Source organism: Patagioenas fasciata, chromosome 7 (genome assembly GCF_037038585.1).
Source record: "Patagioenas fasciata isolate bPatFas1 chromosome 7, bPatFas1.hap1, whole genome shotgun sequence".
NCBI lineage: Eukaryota > Metazoa > Chordata > Aves > Columbiformes > Columbidae > Patagioenas > Patagioenas fasciata.
In genome coordinates, this window is record NC_092526.1 from 45,124,002 (window position 1) to 45,142,299 (window position 18,298).

The following is an 18,298-nucleotide window of genomic DNA, read 5'->3' on the forward strand; positions in this document are numbered from 1 at the left end:
TGTCCCTGTCACCCGCAGAGTGCCCGCAGCCTCACCACGGTAGCGGGCATTGTGACAAAGGTTCTATGTCAGCTGGGTGTGGCAGCCGAGCGCCCCCTAGGGGAGGGGGAGCCTGTCAGCCCCGGGCCTGTCACTGCCTGCTGTCCCCCCTGTCACCAGCGAGGCCTCTGAAAAGTTTCCAAAACATCCCCAGACTTGGGTCCAGCGTGGCCAAAAGTCTCCAAGAGACAAGTCGGAAAGAAGGATATGGAACAAAGGGAGAAAGCGAAGGGAGCAAGCCAAAGGGAGGGAAGAGGAAAATCTAGTGCCGGGCTGCAGGACTGAAATGGAAGAATGGAAAGACAAAAGCCAGGAAGCAGGAGAGTTTGAGAAAAGGAGAGAGGAAAGAAGAGACATGCAGCCAGACGAGGGGTTAGTGAGAGAGGCTGGCACAGAGAACAGGATGAGAAGGAAATAAGGCAAGGCAAGGCTAGGCCAAAGGACATTTCCTTGCTTTATATTTTCTACCACATTCATCTGGAGACGAGGAGGAACGCCATCAGACCTGATGGATTAGGCCCAATCAAAAACCCCGGCTACTTGAGACACTTAGACTAAGCCTAAAATGCAAAGATCTCTGCATCAGGATGGTTTTTATACTCTACTTCCACAATCTGCTGGCAGTACAAAAGAATAAGCGGCAGATCTACTTAGGCTGAGTCACGGTGCTTTGCTCCTAAGACCATGCATACCATGGGAATATTTCAGCATTTCTGCTCTGGTTTTCAGTGTATTACACCAAAACACCCACCTGATGACATCATTTCAAGAGCAACACCAGCGATTTGCAGAATTCAGCTTCTTTGGGGAACTGAGAAATTGCTGAGCTGACAGCAAGTCCTGCTGTGTCCCTGTCACCCGCAGAGTGCCCGCATCCTCACCACGGTAGCGGGCATTGTGACAAAGGTTCTATGTCAGCTGGGTGTGGCAGCCGAGCGCCCCCTAGGGGAGGGGGAGCCTGTCAGCCCCGGGCCTGTCACTGCCTGCTGTCCCCCCTGTCAGCAGCGAGGCCTCTGAAAAGTTTCCAAAACATCCCCAGACTTGGGTCCAGCGTGGCCAAAAGTCTCCAAGAGACAAGTCGGAAAGAAGGATATGGAACAAAGGGAGAAAGCGAAGGGAGCAAGCCAAAGGGAGGGAAGAGGAAAATCTAGTGCCGGGCTGCAGGACTGAAATGGAAGAATGGAAAGACAAAAGCCAGGAAGCAGGAGAGTTTGAGAAAAGGAGAGAGGAAAGAAGAGACATGCAGCCAGACGAGGGATTAGTGAGAGAGGCTGGCACAGAGAACAGGATGAGAAGGAAATAAGGCAAGGCAAGGCTAGGCCAAAGGACATTTCCTTGCTTTATATTTTCTACCACATTCATCTGGAGACGAGGAGGAACGCCATCAGACCTGATGGATTAGGCCCAATCAAAAACCCCGGCTACTTGAGACACTTAGACTAAGCCTAAAATGCAAAGATCTCTGCATCAGGATGGTTTTTATACTCTACTTCCACAATCTGCTGGCAGTACAAAAGAATAAGCGGCAGATCTACTTAGGCTGAGTCACGGTGCTTTGCTCCTAAGACCATGCATACCATGGGAATATTTCAGCATTTCTGCTCTGGTTTTCAGTGTATTACACCAAAACACCCACCTGATGACATCATTTCAAGAGCAACACCAGCGATTTGCAGAATTCAGCTTCTTTGGGGAACTGAGAAATTGCTGAGCTGACACCAAGTCCTGCTGTGTCCCTGTCACCCGCAGAGTGCCCGCAGCCTCACCGCGGTAGCGGGCATTGTGACAAAGGTTCTATGTCAGCTGGGTGTGGCAGCCGAGCGCCCCCTAGGGAAGGGGGAGCCTGTCAGCCCCGGGCCTGTCACTGCCTGCTGTCCCCCCTGTCAGCAGCGAGGCCTCTGAAAAGTTTCCAAAACATCCCCAGACTTGGGTCCAGCGTGGCCAAAAGTCTCCAAGAGACAAGTCGGAAAGAAGGATATGGAACAAAGGGAGAAAGCGAAGGGAGCAAGCCAAAGGGAGGGAAGAGGAAAATCTAGTGCCGGGCTGCAGGACTGAAATGGAGGAATGGAAAGACAAAAGCCAGGAAGCAGGAGAGTTTGAGAAAAGGAGAGAGGAAAGAAGAGACATGCAGCCAGACGAGGGGATAGTGAGAAAGGCTGGCACAGAGAACAGGATGAGAAGGAAATAAGGCAAGGCAAGGCTAGGCCAAAGGACATTTCCTTGCTTTATGTTTTCTACCACATTCATCTGGAGACGAGGAGGAACGCCATCAGACCTGATGGATTAGGCCCAATCAAAAACCCCGGCTACTTGAGACACTTAGACTAAGCCTAAAATGCAAAGATCTCTCCATAAGGATGGTTTTTACACTCTACTTCCACAATCTGCTGGCAGTACAAAAGAATAAGCGGCAGATCTACTTAGGCTGAGTCACGGTGCTTTGCTCCTAAGACCATGCATACCATGGGAATATTTCAGCATTTCTGCTCTGGTTTTCAGTGTATTACACCAAAACACCCACCTGATGACATCATTTCAAGAGCAACACCAGCGATTTGCAGAATTCAGCTTCTTTGGGGAACTGAGAAATTGCTGAGCTGACACCAAGTCCTGCTGTGTCCCTGTCACCCGCAGAGTGCCCGCAGCCTCACCACGGTAGCGGGCATTGTGAGAAAGGTTCTATGTCAGCTGGGTGTGGCAGCCGAGCGCCCCCTAGGGGAGGGGGAGCCTGTCAGCCCCGGGCCTGTCACTGCCTGCTGTCCCCCCTGTCAGCAGCGAGGCCTCTGAAAAGTTTCCAAAACATCCCCAGACTTGGGTCCAGCGTGGCCAAAAGTCTCCAAGAGACAAGTCGGAAAGAAGGATATGGAACAAAGGGAGAAAGCGAAGGGAGCAAGCCAAAGGGAGGGAAGAGGAAAATCTAGTGCCGGGCTGCAGGACTGAAATGGAAGAATGGAAAGACAAAAGCCAGGAAGCAGGAGAGTTTGAGAAAAGGAGAGAGGAAAGAAGAGACATGCAGCCAGACGAGGGGTTAGTGAGAGAGGCTGGCACAGAGAACAGGATGAGAAGGAAATAAGGCAAGGCAAGGCTAGGCCAAAGGACATTTCCTTGCTTTATATTTTCTACCACATTCATCTGGAGACGAGGAGGAACGCCATCAGACCTGATGGATTAGGCTCAATCAAAAACCCCGGCTACTTGAGACACTTAGACTAAGCCTAAAATGCAAAGATCTCTGCATCAGGATGGTTTTTATACTCTACTTCCACAATCTGCTGGCAGTACAAAAGAATAAGCGGCAGATCTACTTAGGCTGAGTCACGGTGCTTTGCTCCTAAGACCATGCATACCATGGGAATATTTCAGCATTTCTGCTCTGGTTTTCAGTGTATTACACCAAAACACCCACCTGATGACATCATTTCAAGAGCAACACCAGCGATTTGCAGAATTCAGCTTCTTTGGGGAACTGAGAAATTGCTGAGCTGACACCAAGTCCTGCTGTGTCCCTGTCACCCGCAGAGTGCCCGCAGCCTCACCACGGTAGCGGGCATTGTGACAAAGGTTCTATGTCAGCTGGGTGTGGCAGCCGAGCGCCCCCTAGGGGAGGGGGAGCCTGTCAGCCCCGGGCCTGTCACTGCCTGCTGTCCCCCCTGTCAGCAGCGAGGCCTCTGAAAAGTTTCCAAAACATCCCCAGACTTGGGTCCAGCGTGGCCAAAAGTCTCCAAGAGACAAGTCGGAAAGAAGGATATGGAACAAAGGGAGAAAGCGAAGGGAGCAAGCCAAAGGGAGGGAAGAGGAAAATCTAGTGCCGGGCTGCAGGACTGAAATGGAAGAATGGAAAGACAAAAGCCAGGAAGCAGGAGAGTTTGAGAAAAGGAGAGAGGAAAGAAGAGACATGCAGCCAGACGAGGGGTTAGTGAGAGAGGCTGGCACAGAGAACAGGATGAGAAGGAAATAAGGCAAGGCAAGGCTAGGCCAAAGGACATTTCCTTGCTTTATATTTTCTACCACATTCATCTGGAGACGAGGAGGAACGCCATCAGACCTGATGGATTAGGCCCAATCAAAAACCCCGGCTACTTGAGACACTTAGACTAAGCCTAAAATGCAAAGATCTCTGCATCAGGATGGTTTTTATACTCTACTTCCACAATCTGCTGGCAGTACAAAAGAATAAGCGGCAGATCTACTTAGGCTGAGTCACGATACTTTGCTCCTAAGACCATGCATACCATGGGAATATTTCAGCATTTCTGCTCTGGTTTTCAGTGTATTACACCAAAACACCCACCTGATGACATCATTTCAAGAGCAACACCAGCGATTTGCAGAATTCAGCTTCTTTGGGGAACTGAGAAATTGCTGAGCTGACACCAAGTCCTGCTGTGTCCCTGTCACCCGCAGAGTGCCCGCAGCCTCACCACGGTAGCGGGCATTGTGAGAAAGGTTCTATGTCAGCTGGGTGTGGCAGCCGAGCGCCCCCTAGGGGAGGGGGAGCCTGTCAGCCCCGGGCCTGTCACTGCCTGCTGTCCCCTCTGTCAGCAGCGAGGCCTCTGAAAAGTTTCCAAAACATCCCCAGACTTGGGTCCAGCGTGGCCAAAAGTCTCCAAGAGACAAGTCGGAAAGAAGGATATGGAACAAAGGGAGAAAGCGAAGGGAGCAAGCCAAAGGGAGGGAAGAGTAAAATCTAGTGCCGGGCTGCAGGACTGAAATGGAAGAATGGAAAGACAAAAGCCAGGAAGCAGGAGAGTTTGAGAAAAGGAGAGAGGAAAGAAGAGAAATGCAGCCAGACGAGGGATTAGTGAGGGAGGCTGGCACAGAGAACAGGATGAGAAGGAAATAAGGCAAGGCAAGGCTAGGCCAAAGCACATTTCCTTGCTTTATATTTTCTACCACATTCATCTGGAGACGAGGAGGAACGCCATCAGACCTGATGGATTAGGCCCAATCAAAAACCCCGGCTACTTGAGACACTTAGACTAAGCCTAAAATGCAAAGATCTCTCCATCAGGATGGTTTTTACACTCTACTTCCACAATCTGCTGGCAGTACAAAAGAATAAGCGGCAGATCTACTTAGGCTGAGTCACGGTGCTTTGCTCCTAAGACCATGCATACCATGGGAATATTTCAGCATTTCTGCTCTGGTTTTCAGTGTATTACACCAAAACACCCACCTGATGACATCATTTCAAGAGCAACAGCAGCGATTTGCAGAATTCAGCTTCTTTGGGGAACTGAGAAATTGCTGAGCTGACACCAAGTCCTGCTGTGTCCCTGTCACCCGCAGAGTGCCCGCAGCCTCACCACGGTAGCGGGCATTGTGACAAAGGTTCTATGTCAGCTGGGTGTGGCAGCCGAGCGCCCCCTAGGGGAGGGGGAGCCTGTCAGCCCCGGGCCTGTCACTGCCTGCTGTCCCCCCTGTCAGCAGCAAGGCCTCTAAAAAGTTTCCAAAACATCCCCAGACTTGGGTCCAGCGTGGCCAAAAGTCTCCAAGAGACAAGTCGGAAAGAAGGATATGGAACAAAGGGAGAAAGCGAAGGGAGCAAGCCAAAGGGAGGGAAGAGGAAAATCTAGTGCCGGGCTGCAGGACTGAAATGGAGGAATGGAAAGACAAAAGCCAGGAAGCAGGAGAGTTTGAGAAAAGGAGAGAGGAAAGAAGAGACATGCAGCCAGACGAGGGGATAGTGAGAAAGGCTGGCACAGAGAACAGGATGAGAAGGAAATAAGGCAAGGCAAGGCTAGGCCAAAGGACATTTCCTTGCTTTATGTTTTCTACCACATTCATCTGGAGACGAGGAGGAACGCCATCAGACCTGATGGATTAGGCCCAATCAAAAACCCCGGCTACTTGAGACACTTAGACTAAGCCTAAAATGCAAAGATCTCTCCATAAGGATGGTTTTTACACTCTACTTCCACAATCTGCTGGCAGTACAAAAGAATAAGCGGCAGATCTACTTAGGCTGAGTCACGGTGCTTTGCTCCTAAGACCATGCATACCATGGGAATATTTCAGCATTTCTGCTCTGGTTTTCAGTGTATTACACCAAAACACCCACCTGATGACATCATTTCAAGAGCAACACCAGCGATTTGCAGAATTCAGCTTCTTTGGGGAACTGAGAAATTGCTGAGCTGACACCAAGTCCTGCTGTGTCCCTGTCACCCGCAGAGTGCCTGCAGCCTCACCGCGGTAGCGGGCATTGTGACAAAGGTTCTATGTCAGCTGGGTGTGGCAGCCGAGCGCCCCCTAGGGGAGGGGGAGCCTGTCAGCCCCGGGCCTGTCACTGCCTGCTGTCCCCCCTGTCAGCAGCGAGGCCTCTGAAAAGTTTCCAAAACATCCCCAGACTTGGGTCCAGCGTGGCCAAAAGTCTCCAAGAGACAAGTCGGAAAGAAGGATATGGAACAAAGGGAGAAAGCGAAGGGAGCAAGCCAAAGGGAGGGAAGAGGAAAATCTAGTGCCGGGCTGCAGGACTGAAATGGAGGAATGGAAAGACAAAAGCCAGGAAGCAGGAGAGTTTGAGAAAAGGAGAGAGGAAAGAAGAGACATGCAGCCAGACGAGGGGATAGTGAGAAAGGCTGGCACAGAGAACAGGATGAGAAGGAAATAAGGCAAGGCAAGGCTAGGCCAAAGGACATTTCCTTGCTTTATGTTTTCTACCACATTCATCTGGAGACGAGGAGGAACGCCATCAGACCTGATGGATTAGGCCCAATCAAAAACCCCGGCTACTTGAGACACTTAGACTAAGCCTAAAATGCAAAGATCTCTCCATAAGGATGGTTTTTACACTCTACTTCCACAATCTGCTGGCAGTACAAAAGAATAAGCGGCAGATCTACTTAGGCTGAGTCACGGTGCTTTGCTCCTAAGACCATGCATACCATGGGAATATTTCAGCATTTCTGCTCTGGTTTTCAGTGTATTACACCAAAACACCCACCTGATGACATCATTTCAAGAGCAACAGCAGCGATTTGCAGAATTCAGCTTCTTTGGGGAACTGAGAAATTGCTGAGCTGACACCAAGTCCTGCTGTGTCCCTGTCACCCGCAGAGTGCCCGCAGCCTCACCGCGGTAGCGGGCATTGTGACAAAGGTTCTATGTCAGCTGGGTGTGGCAGCCGAGCGCCCCCTAGGGGAGGGGGAGCCTGTCAGCCCCGGGCCTGTCACTGCCTGCTGTCCCCCCTGTCAGCAGCGAGGCCTCTGAAAAGTTTCCAAAACATCCCCAGACTTGGGTCCAGCGTGGCCAAAAGTCTCCAAGAGACAAGTCGGAAAGAAGGATATGGAACAAAGGGAGAAAGCGAAGGGAGCAAGCCAAAGGGAAGGAAGAGGAAAATCTAGTGCCGGGCTGCAGGACTGAAATGGAAGAATGGAAAGACAAAAGCCAGGAAGCAGGAGAGTTTGAGAAAAGGAGAGAGGAAAGAAGAGAAATGCAGCCAGACGAGGGGATAGTGAGAGAGGCTGGGACAGAGAACAGGATGAGAAGGAAATAAGGCAAGGCAAGGCTAGGCCAAAGGACATTTCCTTGCTTTATATTTTCTACCACATTCATCTGGAGACGAGGAGGAACGCCATCAGACCTGATGGATTAGGCCCAATCAAAAACCCCGGGTACTTGAGACACTTAGACTAAGCCTAAAATGCAAAGATCTCTCCATCAGGATGGTTTTTATACTCTACTTCCACAATCTGCTGGCAGTACAAAAGAATAAGAGGCAGATCTACTTAGGCTGAGTCACGGTGCTTTGCTCCTAAGACCATGCATACCATGGGAATATTTCAGCATTTCTGCTCTGGTTTTCAGTGTATTACACCAAAACACCCACCTGATGACATCATTTCAAGAGCAACACCAGCGATTTGCAGAATTCAGCTTCTTTGGGGAACCGAGAAATTGCTGAGCTGACACCAAGTCCTGCTGTGTCCCTGTCACCCGCAGAGTGCCCGCAGCCTCACCACGGTAGCGGGCATTGTGAGAAAGGTTCTATGTCAGCTGGGTGTGGCAGCCGAGCGCCCCCTAGGGGAGGGGGAGCCTGTCAGCCCCGGGCCTGTCACTGCCTGCTGTCCCCTCTGTCAGCAGCGAGGCCTCTGAAAAGTTTCCAAAACATCCCCAGACTTGGGTCCAGCGTGGCCAAAAGTCTCCAAGAGACAAGTCGGAAAGAAGGATATGGAACAAAGGGAGAAAGCGAAGGGAGCAAGCCAAAGGGAGGGAAGAGTAAAATCTAGTGCCGGGCTGCAGGACTGAAATGGAAGAATGGAAAGACAAAAGCCAGGAAGCAGGAGAGTTTGAGAAAAGGAGAGAGGAAAGAAGAGAAATGCAGCCAGACGAGGGATTAGTGAGGGAGGCTGGCACAGAGAACAGGATGAGAAGGAAATAAGGCAAGGCAAGGCTAGGCCAAAGCACATTTCCTTGCTTTATATTTTCTACCACATTCATCTGGAGACGAGGAGGAACGCCATCAGACCTGATGGATTAGGCCCAATCAAAAACCCCGGCTACTTGAGACACTTAGACTAAGCCTAAAATGCAAAGATCTCTCCATCAGGATGGTTTTTACACTCTACTTCCACAATCTGCTGGCAGTACAAAAGAATAAGCGGCAGATCTACTTAGGCTGAGTCACGGTGCTTTGCTCCTAAGACCATGCATACCATGGGAATATTTCAGCATTTCTGCTCTGGTTTTCAGTGTATTACACCAAAACACCCACCTGATGACATCATTTCAAGAGCAACAGCAGCGATTTGCAGAATTCAGCTTCTTTGGGGAACTGAGAAATTGCTGAGCTGACACCAAGTCCTGCTGTGTCCCTGTCACCCGCAGAGTGCCCGCAGCCTCACCACGGTAGCGGGCATTGTGACAAAGGTTCTATGTCAGCTGGGTGTGGCAGCCGAGCGCCCCCTAGGGGAGGGGGAGCCTGTCAGCCCCGGGCCTGTCACTGCCTGCTGTCCCCCCTGTCAGCAGCAAGGCCTCTAAAAAGTTTCCAAAACATCCCCAGACTTGGGTCCAGCGTGGCCAAAAGTCTCCAAGAGACAAGTCGGAAAGAAGGATATGGAACAAAGGGAGAAAGCGAAGGGAGCAAGCCAAAGGGAGGGAAGAGGAAAATCTAGTGCCGGGCTGCAGGACTGAAATGGAGGAATGGAAAGACAAAAGCCAGGAAGCAGGAGAGTTTGAGAAAAGGAGAGAGGAAAGAAGAGACATGCAGCCAGACGAGGGGATAGTGAGAAAGGCTGGCACAGAGAACAGGATGAGAAGGAAATAAGGCAAGGCAAGGCTAGGCCAAAGGACATTTCCTTGCTTTATGTTTTCTACCACATTCATCTGGAGACGAGGAGGAACGCCATCAGACCTGATGGATTAGGCCCAATCAAAAACCCCGGCTACTTGAGACACTTAGACTAAGCCTAAAATGCAAAGATCTCTCCATAAGGATGGTTTTTACACTCTACTTCCACAATCTGCTGGCAGTACAAAAGAATAAGCGGCAGATCTACTTAGGCTGAGTCACGGTGCTTTGCTCCTAAGACCATGCATACCATGGGAATATTTCAGCATTTCTGCTCTGGTTTTCAGTGTATTACACCAAAACACCCACCTGATGACATCATTTCAAGAGCAACACCAGCGATTTGCAGAATTCAGCTTCTTTGGGGAACTGAGAAATTGCTGAGCTGACACCAAGTCCTGCTGTGTCCCTGTCACCCGCAGAGTGCCTGCAGCCTCACCGCGGTAGCGGGCATTGTGACAAAGGTTCTATGTCAGCTGGGTGTGGCAGCCGAGCGCCCCCTAGGGGAGGGGGAGCCTGTCAGCCCCGGGCCTGTCACTGCCTGCTGTCCCCCCTGTCAGCAGCGAGGCCTCTGAAAAGTTTCCAAAACATCCCCAGACTTGGGTCCAGCGTGGCCAAAAGTCTCCAAGAGACAAGTCGGAAAGAAGGATATGGAACAAAGGGAGAAAGCGAAGGGAGCAAGCCAAAGGGAGGGAAGAGGAAAATCTAGTGCCGGGCTGCAGGACTGAAATGGAGGAATGGAAAGACAAAAGCCAGGAAGCAGGAGAGTTTGAGAAAAGGAGAGAGGAAAGAAGAGACATGCAGCCAGACGAGGGGATAGTGAGAAAGGCTGGCACAGAGAACAGGATGAGAAGGAAATAAGGCAAGGCAAGGCTAGGCCAAAGGACATTTCCTTGCTTTATGTTTTCTACCACATTCATCTGGAGACGAGGAGGAACGCCATCAGACCTGATGGATTAGGCCCAATCAAAAACCCCGGCTACTTGAGACACTTAGACTAAGCCTAAAATGCAAAGATCTCTCCATAAGGATGGTTTTTACACTCTACTTCCACAATCTGCTGGCAGTACAAAAGAATAAGCGGCAGATCTACTTAGGCTGAGTCACGGTGCTTTGCTCCTAAGACCATGCATACCATGGGAATATTTCAGCATTTCTGCTCTGGTTTTCAGTGTATTACACCAAAACACCCACCTGATGACATCATTTCAAGAGCAACAGCAGCGATTTGCAGAATTCAGCTTCTTTGGGGAACTGAGAAATTGCTGAGCTGACACCAAGTCCTGCTGTGTCCCTGTCACCCGCAGAGTGCCCGCAGCCTCACCGCGGTAGCGGGCATTGTGACAAAGGTTCTATGTCAGCTGGGTGTGGCAGCCGAGCGCCCCCTAGGGGAGGGGGAGCCTGTCAGCCCCGGGCCTGTCACTGCCTGCTGTCCCCCCTGTCAGCAGCGAGGCCTCTGAAAAGTTTCCAAAACATCCCCAGACTTGGGTCCAGCGTGGCCAAAAGTCTCCAAGAGACAAGTCGGAAAGAAGGATATGGAACAAAGGGAGAAAGCGAAGGGAGCAAGCCAAAGGGAAGGAAGAGGAAAATCTAGTGCCGGGCTGCAGGACTGAAATGGAAGAATGGAAAGACAAAAGCCAGGAAGCAGGAGAGTTTGAGAAAAGGAGAGAGGAAAGAAGAGAAATGCAGCCAGACGAGGGGATAGTGAGAGAGGCTGGGACAGAGAACAGGATGAGAAGGAAATAAGGCAAGGCAAGGCTAGGCCAAAGGACATTTCCTTGCTTTATATTTTCTACCACATTCATCTGGAGACGAGGAGGAACGCCATCAGACCTGATGGATTAGGCCCAATCAAAAACCCCGGGTACTTGAGACACTTAGACTAAGCCTAAAATGCAAAGATCTCTCCATCAGGATGGTTTTTATACTCTACTTCCACAATCTGCTGGCAGTACAAAAGAATAAGAGGCAGATCTACTTAGGCTGAGTCACGGTGCTTTGCTCCTAAGACCATGCATACCATGGGAATATTTCAGCATTTCTGCTCTGGTTTTCAGTGTATTACACCAAAACACCCACCTGATGACATCATTTCAAGAGCAACACCAGCGATTTGCAGAATTCAGCTTCTTTGGGGAACCGAGAAATTGCTGAGCTGACACCAAGTCCTGCTGTGTCCCTGTCACCCGCAGAGTGCCCGCAGCCTCACCACGGTAGCGGGCATTGTGACAAAGGTTCTATGTCAGCTGGGTGTGGCAGCCGAGCGCCCCCTAGGGGAGGGGGAGCCTGTCAGCCCCGGGCCTGTCACTGCCTGCTGTCCCCCGTGTCACCAGCGAGGCCTCTGAAAGTTTCCAAAACATCCCCAGACTTGGGTCCAGCGTGGCCAAAAGTCTCCAAGAGACAAGTCGGAAAGAAGGATATGGAACAAAGGGAGAAAGCGAAGGGAGCAAGCCAAAGGGAGGGAAGAGGAAAATCTAGTGCCGGGCTGCAGGACTGAAATGGAGGAATGGAAAGACAAAAGCCAGGAAGCAGGAGAGTTTGAGAAAAGGAGAGAGGAAAGAAGAGACATGCAGCCAGACGAGGGGATAGTGAGAAAGGCTGGCACAGAGAACAGGATGAGAAGGAAATAAGGCAAGGCAAGGCTAGGCCAAAGGACATTTCCTTGCTTTATGTTTTCTACCACATTCATCTGGAGACGAGGAGGAACGCCATCAGACCTGATGGATTAGGCCCAATCAAAAACCCCGGCTACTTGAGACACTTAGACTAAGCCTAAAATGCAAAGATCTCTCCATAAGGATGGTTTTTACACTCTACTTCCACAATCTGCTGGCAGTACAAAAGAATAAGCGGCAGATCTACTTAGGCTGAGTCACGGTGCTTTGCTCCTAAGACCATGCATACCATGGGAATATTTCAGCATTTCTGCTCTGGTTTTCAGTGTATTACACCAAAACACCCACCTGATGACATCATTTCAAGAGCAACACCAGCAATTTGCAGAATTCAGCTTCTTTGGGGAACTGAGAAATTGCTGAGCTGACACCAAGTCCTGCTGTGTCCCTGTCACCCGCAGAGTGCCTGCAGCCTCACCGCGGTAGCGGGCATTGTGACAAAGGTTCTATGTCAGCTGGGTGTGGCAGCCGAGCGCCCCCTAGGGGAGGGGGAGCCTGTCAGCCCCGGGCCTGTCACTGCCTGCTGTCCCCCCTGTCAGCAGCAAGGCCTCTGAAAAGTTTCCAAAACATCCCCAGACTTGGGTCCAGCGTGGCCAAAAGTCTCCAAGAGACAAGTCGGAAAGAAGGATATGGAACAAAGAGAGAAAGCGAAGGGAGCAAGCCAAAGGGAGGGAAGAGGAAAATCTAGTGCCGGGCTGCAGGACTGAAATGGAGGAATGGAAAGACAAAAGCCAGGAAGCAGGAGAGTTTGAGAAAAGGAGAGAGGAAAGAAGAGACATGCAGCCAGACGAGGGGATAGTGAGAAAGGCTGGCACAGAGAACAGGATGAGAAGGAAATAAGGCAAGGCAAGGCTAGGCCAAAGGACATTTCCTTGCTTTATGTTTTCTACCACATTCATCTGGAGACGAGGAGGAACGCCATCAGACCTGATGGATTAGGCCCAATCAAAAACCCCGGCTACTTGAGACACTTAGACTAAGCCTAAAATGCAAAGATCTCTCCATAAGGATGGTTTTTACACTCTACTTCCACAATCTGCTGGCAGTACAAAAGAATAAGCGGCAGATCTACTTAGGCTGAGTCACGGTGCTTTGCTCCTAAGACCATGCATACCATGGGAATATTTCAGCATTTCTGCTCTGGTTTTCAGTGTATTACACCAAAACACCCACCTGATGACATCATTTCAAGAGCAACACCAGCGATTTGCAGAATTCAGCTTCTTTGGGGAACTGAGAAATTGCTGAGCTGACACCAAGTCCTGCTGTGTCCCTGTCACCCGCAGAGTGCCCGCAGCCTCACCACGGTAGCGGGCATTGTGACAAAGGTTCTATGTCAGCTGGGTGTGGCAGCCGAGCGCCCCCTAGGGGAGGGGGAGCCTGTCAGCCCCGGGCCTGTCACTGCCTGCTGTCCCCCGTGTCACCAGCGAGGCCTCTGAAAGTTTCCAAAACATCCCCAGACTTGGGTCCAGCGTGGCCAAAAGTCTCCAAGAGACAAGTCGGAAAGAAGGATATGGAACAAAGGGAGAAAGCGAAGGGAGCAAGCCAAAGGGAGGGAAGAGGAAAATCTAGTGCCGGGCTGCAGGACTGAAATGGAGGAATGGAAAGACAAAAGCCAGGAAGCAGGAGAGTTGGAGAAAAGGAGAGAGGAAAGAAGAGACATGCAGCCAGACGAGGGGTTATTGAGAGAGGCTGGCACAGAGAACAGGATGAGAAGGAAATAAGGCAAGGCAAGGCTAGGCCAAAGGACATTTCCTTGCTTTATGTTTTCTACCACATTCATCTGGAGACGAGGAGGAACGCCATCAGACCTGATGGATTAGGCCCAATCAAAAACCCCGGCTACTTGAGACACTTAGACTAAGCCTAAAATGCAAAGATCTCTCCATCAGGATGGTTTTTATACTCTACTTCCACAATCTGCTGGCAGTACAAAAGAATAAGCGGCAGATCTACTTAGGCTGAGTCACGGTGCTTTGCTCCTAAGACCATGCATACCATGGGAATATTTCAGCATTTCTGCTCTGGTTTTCAGTGTATTACACCAAAACACCCACCTGATGACATCATTTCAAGAGCAACACCAGCGATTTGCAGAATTCAGCTTCTTTGGGGAACTGAGAAATTGCTGAGCTGACACCAAGTCCTGCTGTGTCCCTGTCACCCGCAGAGTGCGCGCATCCTCACCACGGTAGCGGACATTGTGAGAAAGGTTCTATGTCAGCTGGGTGTGGCAGCCGAGCGCCCCCTAGGGGAGGGGGAGCCTGTCAGCCCCGGGCCTGTCACTGCCTGCTGTCCCCCCTGTCAGCAGCGAGGCCTCTGAAAAGTTTCCAAAACATCCCCAGACTTGGGTCCAGCGTGGCCAAAAGTCTCCAAGAGACAAGTCGGAAAGAAGGATATGGAACAAAGGGAGAAAGCGAAGGGAGCAAGCCAAAGGGAGGGAAGAGGAAAATCTAGTGCCGGGCTGCAGGACTGAAATGGAGGAATGGAAAGACAAAAGCCAGGAAGCAGGAGAGTTTGAGAAAAGGAGAGAGGAAAGAAGAGACATGCAGCCAGACGAGGGGATAGTGAGAAAGGCTGGCACAGAGAACAGGATGAGAAGGAAATAAGGCAAGGCAAGGCTAGGCCAAAGGACATTTCCTTGCTTTATGTTTTCTACCACATTCATCTGGAGACGAGGAGGAACGCCATCAGACCTGATGGATTAGGCCCAATCAAAAACCCCGGCTACTTGAGACACTTAGACTAAGCCTAAAATGCAAAGATCTCTCCATCAGGATGGTTTTTATACTGTACTTCCACAATCTGCTGGCAGTACAAAAGAATAAGCGGCAGATCTACTTAGGCTGAGTCACGGTGCTTTGCTCCTAAGACCATGCATACCATGGGAATATTTCAGCATTTCTGCTCTGGTTTTCAGTGTATTACACCAAAACACCCACCTGATGACATCATTTCAAGAGCAACAGCAGCGATTTGCAGAATTCAGCTTCTTTGGGGAACTGAGAAATTGCTGAGCTGACACCAAGTCCTGCTGTGTCCCTGTCACCCGCAGAGTGCCCGCAGCCTCACCACGGTAGCGGGCATTGTGACAAAGGTTCTATGTCAGCTGGGTGTGGCAGCCGAGCGCCCCCTAGGGGAGGGGGAGCCTGTCAGCCCCGGGCCTGTCACTGCCTGCTGTCCCCCCTGTCAGCAGCGAGGCCTCTGAAAAGTTTCCAAAACATCCCCAGACTTGGGTCCAGCGTGGCCAAAAGTCTCCAAGAGACAAGTCGGAAAGAAGGATATGGAACAAAGGGAGAAAGCGAAGGGAGCAAGCCAAAGGGAGGGAAGAGGAAAATCTAGTGCCGGGCTGCAGGACTGAAATGGAGGAATGGAAAGACAAAAGCCAGGAAGCAGGAGAGTTTGAGAAAAGGAGAGAGGAAAGAAGAGACATGCAGCCAGACGAGGGGATAGTGAGAAAGGCTGGCACAGAGAACAGGATGAGAAGGAAATAAGGCAAGGCAAGGCTAGGCCAAAGGACATTTCCTTGCTTTATGTTTTCTACCACATTCATCTGGAGACGAGGAGGAACGCCATCAGACCTGATGGATTAGGCCCAATCAAAAACCCCGGCTACTTGAGACACTTAGACTAAGCCTAAAATGCAAAGATCTCTCCATCAGGATGGTTTTTATACTGTACTTCCACAATCTGCTGGCAGTACAAAAGAATAAGCGGCAGATCTACTTAGGCTGAGTCACGGTGCTTTGCTCCTAAGACCATGCATACCATGGGAATATTTCAGCATTTCTGCTCTGGTTTTCAGTGTATTACACCAAAACACCCACCTGATGACATCATTTCAAGAGCAACACCAGCGATTTGCAGAATTCAGCTTCTTTGGGGAACTGAGAAATTGCTGAGCTGACACCAAGTCCTGCTGTGTCCCTGTCACCCGCAGAGTGCCCGCAGCCTCACCATGGTAGCGGGCATTGTGACAAAGGTTCTATGTCAGCTGGGTGTGGCAGCCGAGCGCCCCCTATGGGAGGGGGAGCCTGTCAGCCCCGGGCCTGTCACTGCCTGCTGTCCCCCCTGTCAGCAGCGAGGCCTCTGAAAAGTTTCCAAAACATCCCCAGACTTGGGTCCAGCGTGGCCAAAAGTCTCCAAGAGACAAGTCGGAAAGAAGGATATGGAACAAAGGGAGAAAGCGAAGGGAGCAAGCCAAAGGGAGGGAAGAGGAAAATCTAGTGCCGGGCTGCAGGACTGAAATGGAGGAATGGAAAGACAAAAGCCAGGAAGCAGGAGAGTTGGAGAAAAGGAGAGAGGAAAGAAGAGACATGCAGCCAGACGAGGGATTAGTGAGGGAGGCTGGCACAGAGAACAGGATGAGAAGGAAATAAGGCAAGGCAAGGCTAGGCCAAAGCACATTTCCTTGCTTTATATTTTCTACCACATTCATCTGGAGACGAGGAGGAACGCCATCAGACCTGATGGATTAGGCCCAATCAAAAACCCCGGCTACTTGAGACACTTAGACTAAGCCTAAAATGCAAAGATCTCTCCATCAGGATGGTTTTTATACTCTACTTCCACAATCTGCTGGCAGTACAAAAGAATAAGCGGCAGATCTACTTAGGCTGAGTCACGGTGCTTTGCTCCTAAGACCATGCATACCATGGGAATATTTCAGCATTTCTGCTCTGGTTTTCAGTGTATTACACCAAAACACCCACCTGATGACATCATTTCAAGAGCAACACCAGCGATTTGCAGAATTCAGCTTCTTTGGGGAACTGAGAAATTGCTGAGCTGACACCAAGTCCTGCTGTGTCCCTGTCACCCGCAGAGTGCCCGCAGCCTCACCGCGGTAGCGGGCATTGTGACAAAGGTTCTATGTCAGCTGGGTGTGGCAGCCGAGCGCCCCCTAGGGAAGGGGGAGCCTGTCAGCCCCGGGCCTGTCACTGCCTGCTGTCCCCCCTGTCAGCAGCGAGGCCTCTGAAAAGTTTCCAAAACATCCCCAGACTTGGGTCCAGCGTGGCCAAAAGTCTCCAAGAGACAAGTCGGAAAGAAGGATATGGAACAAAGGGAGAAAGCGAAGGGAGCAAGCCAAAGGGAGGGAAGAGGAAAATCTAGTGCCGGGCTGCAGGACTGAAATGGAGGAATGGAAAGACAAAAGCCAGGAAGCAGGAGAGTTTGAGAAAAGGAGAGAGGAAAGAAGAGACATGCAGCCAGACGAGGGGATAGTGAGAAAGGCTGGCACAGAGAACAGGATGAGAAGGAAATAAGGCAAGGCAAGGCTAGGCCAAAGGACATTTCCTTGCTTTATGTTTTCTACCACATTCATCTGGAGACGAGGAGGAACGCCATCAGACCTGATGGATTAGGCCCAATCAAAAACCCCGGCTACTTGAGACACTTAGACTAAGCCTAAAATGCAAAGATCTCTCCATAAGGATGGTTTTTACACTCTACTTCCACAATCTGCTGGCAGTACAAAAGAATAAGCGGCAGATCTACTTAGGCTGAGTCACGGTGCTTTGCTCCTAAGACCATGCATACCATGGGAATATTTCAGCATTTCTGCTCTGGTTTTCAGTGTATTACACCAAAACACCCACCTGATGACATCATTTCAAGAGCAACACCAGCGATTTGCAGAATTCAGCTTCTTTGGGGAACTGAGAAATTGCTGAGCTGACACCAAGTCCTGCTGTGTCCCTGTCACCCGCAGAGTGCCCGCAGCCTCACCACGGTAGCGGGCATTGTGACAAAGGTTCTATGTCAGCTGGGTGTGGCAGCCGAGCGCCCCCTAGGGGAGGGGGAGCCTGTCAGCCCCGGGCCTGTCACTGCCTGCTGTCCCCCCTGTCAGCAGCGAGGCCTCTGAAAAGTTTCCAAAACATCCCCAGACTTGGGTCCAGCGTGGCCAAAAGTCTCCAAGAGACAAGTCGGAAAGAAGGATATGGAACAAAGGGAGAAAGCGAAGGGAGCAAGCCAAAGGGAGGGAAGAGGAAAATCTAGTGCCGGGCTGCAGGACTGAAATGGAAGAATGGAAAGACAAAAGCCAGGAAGCAGGAGAGTTTGAGAAAAGGAGAGAGGAAAGAAGAGACATGCAGCCAGACGAGGGGTTAGTGAGAGAGGCTGGCACAGAGAACAGGATGAGAAGGAAATAAGGCAAGGCAAGGCTAGGCCAAAGGACATTTCCTTGCTTTATATTTTCTACCACATTCATCTGGAGACGAGGAGGAACGCCATCAGACCTGATGGATTAGGCCCAATCAAAAACCCCGGCTACTTGAGACACTTAGACTAAGCC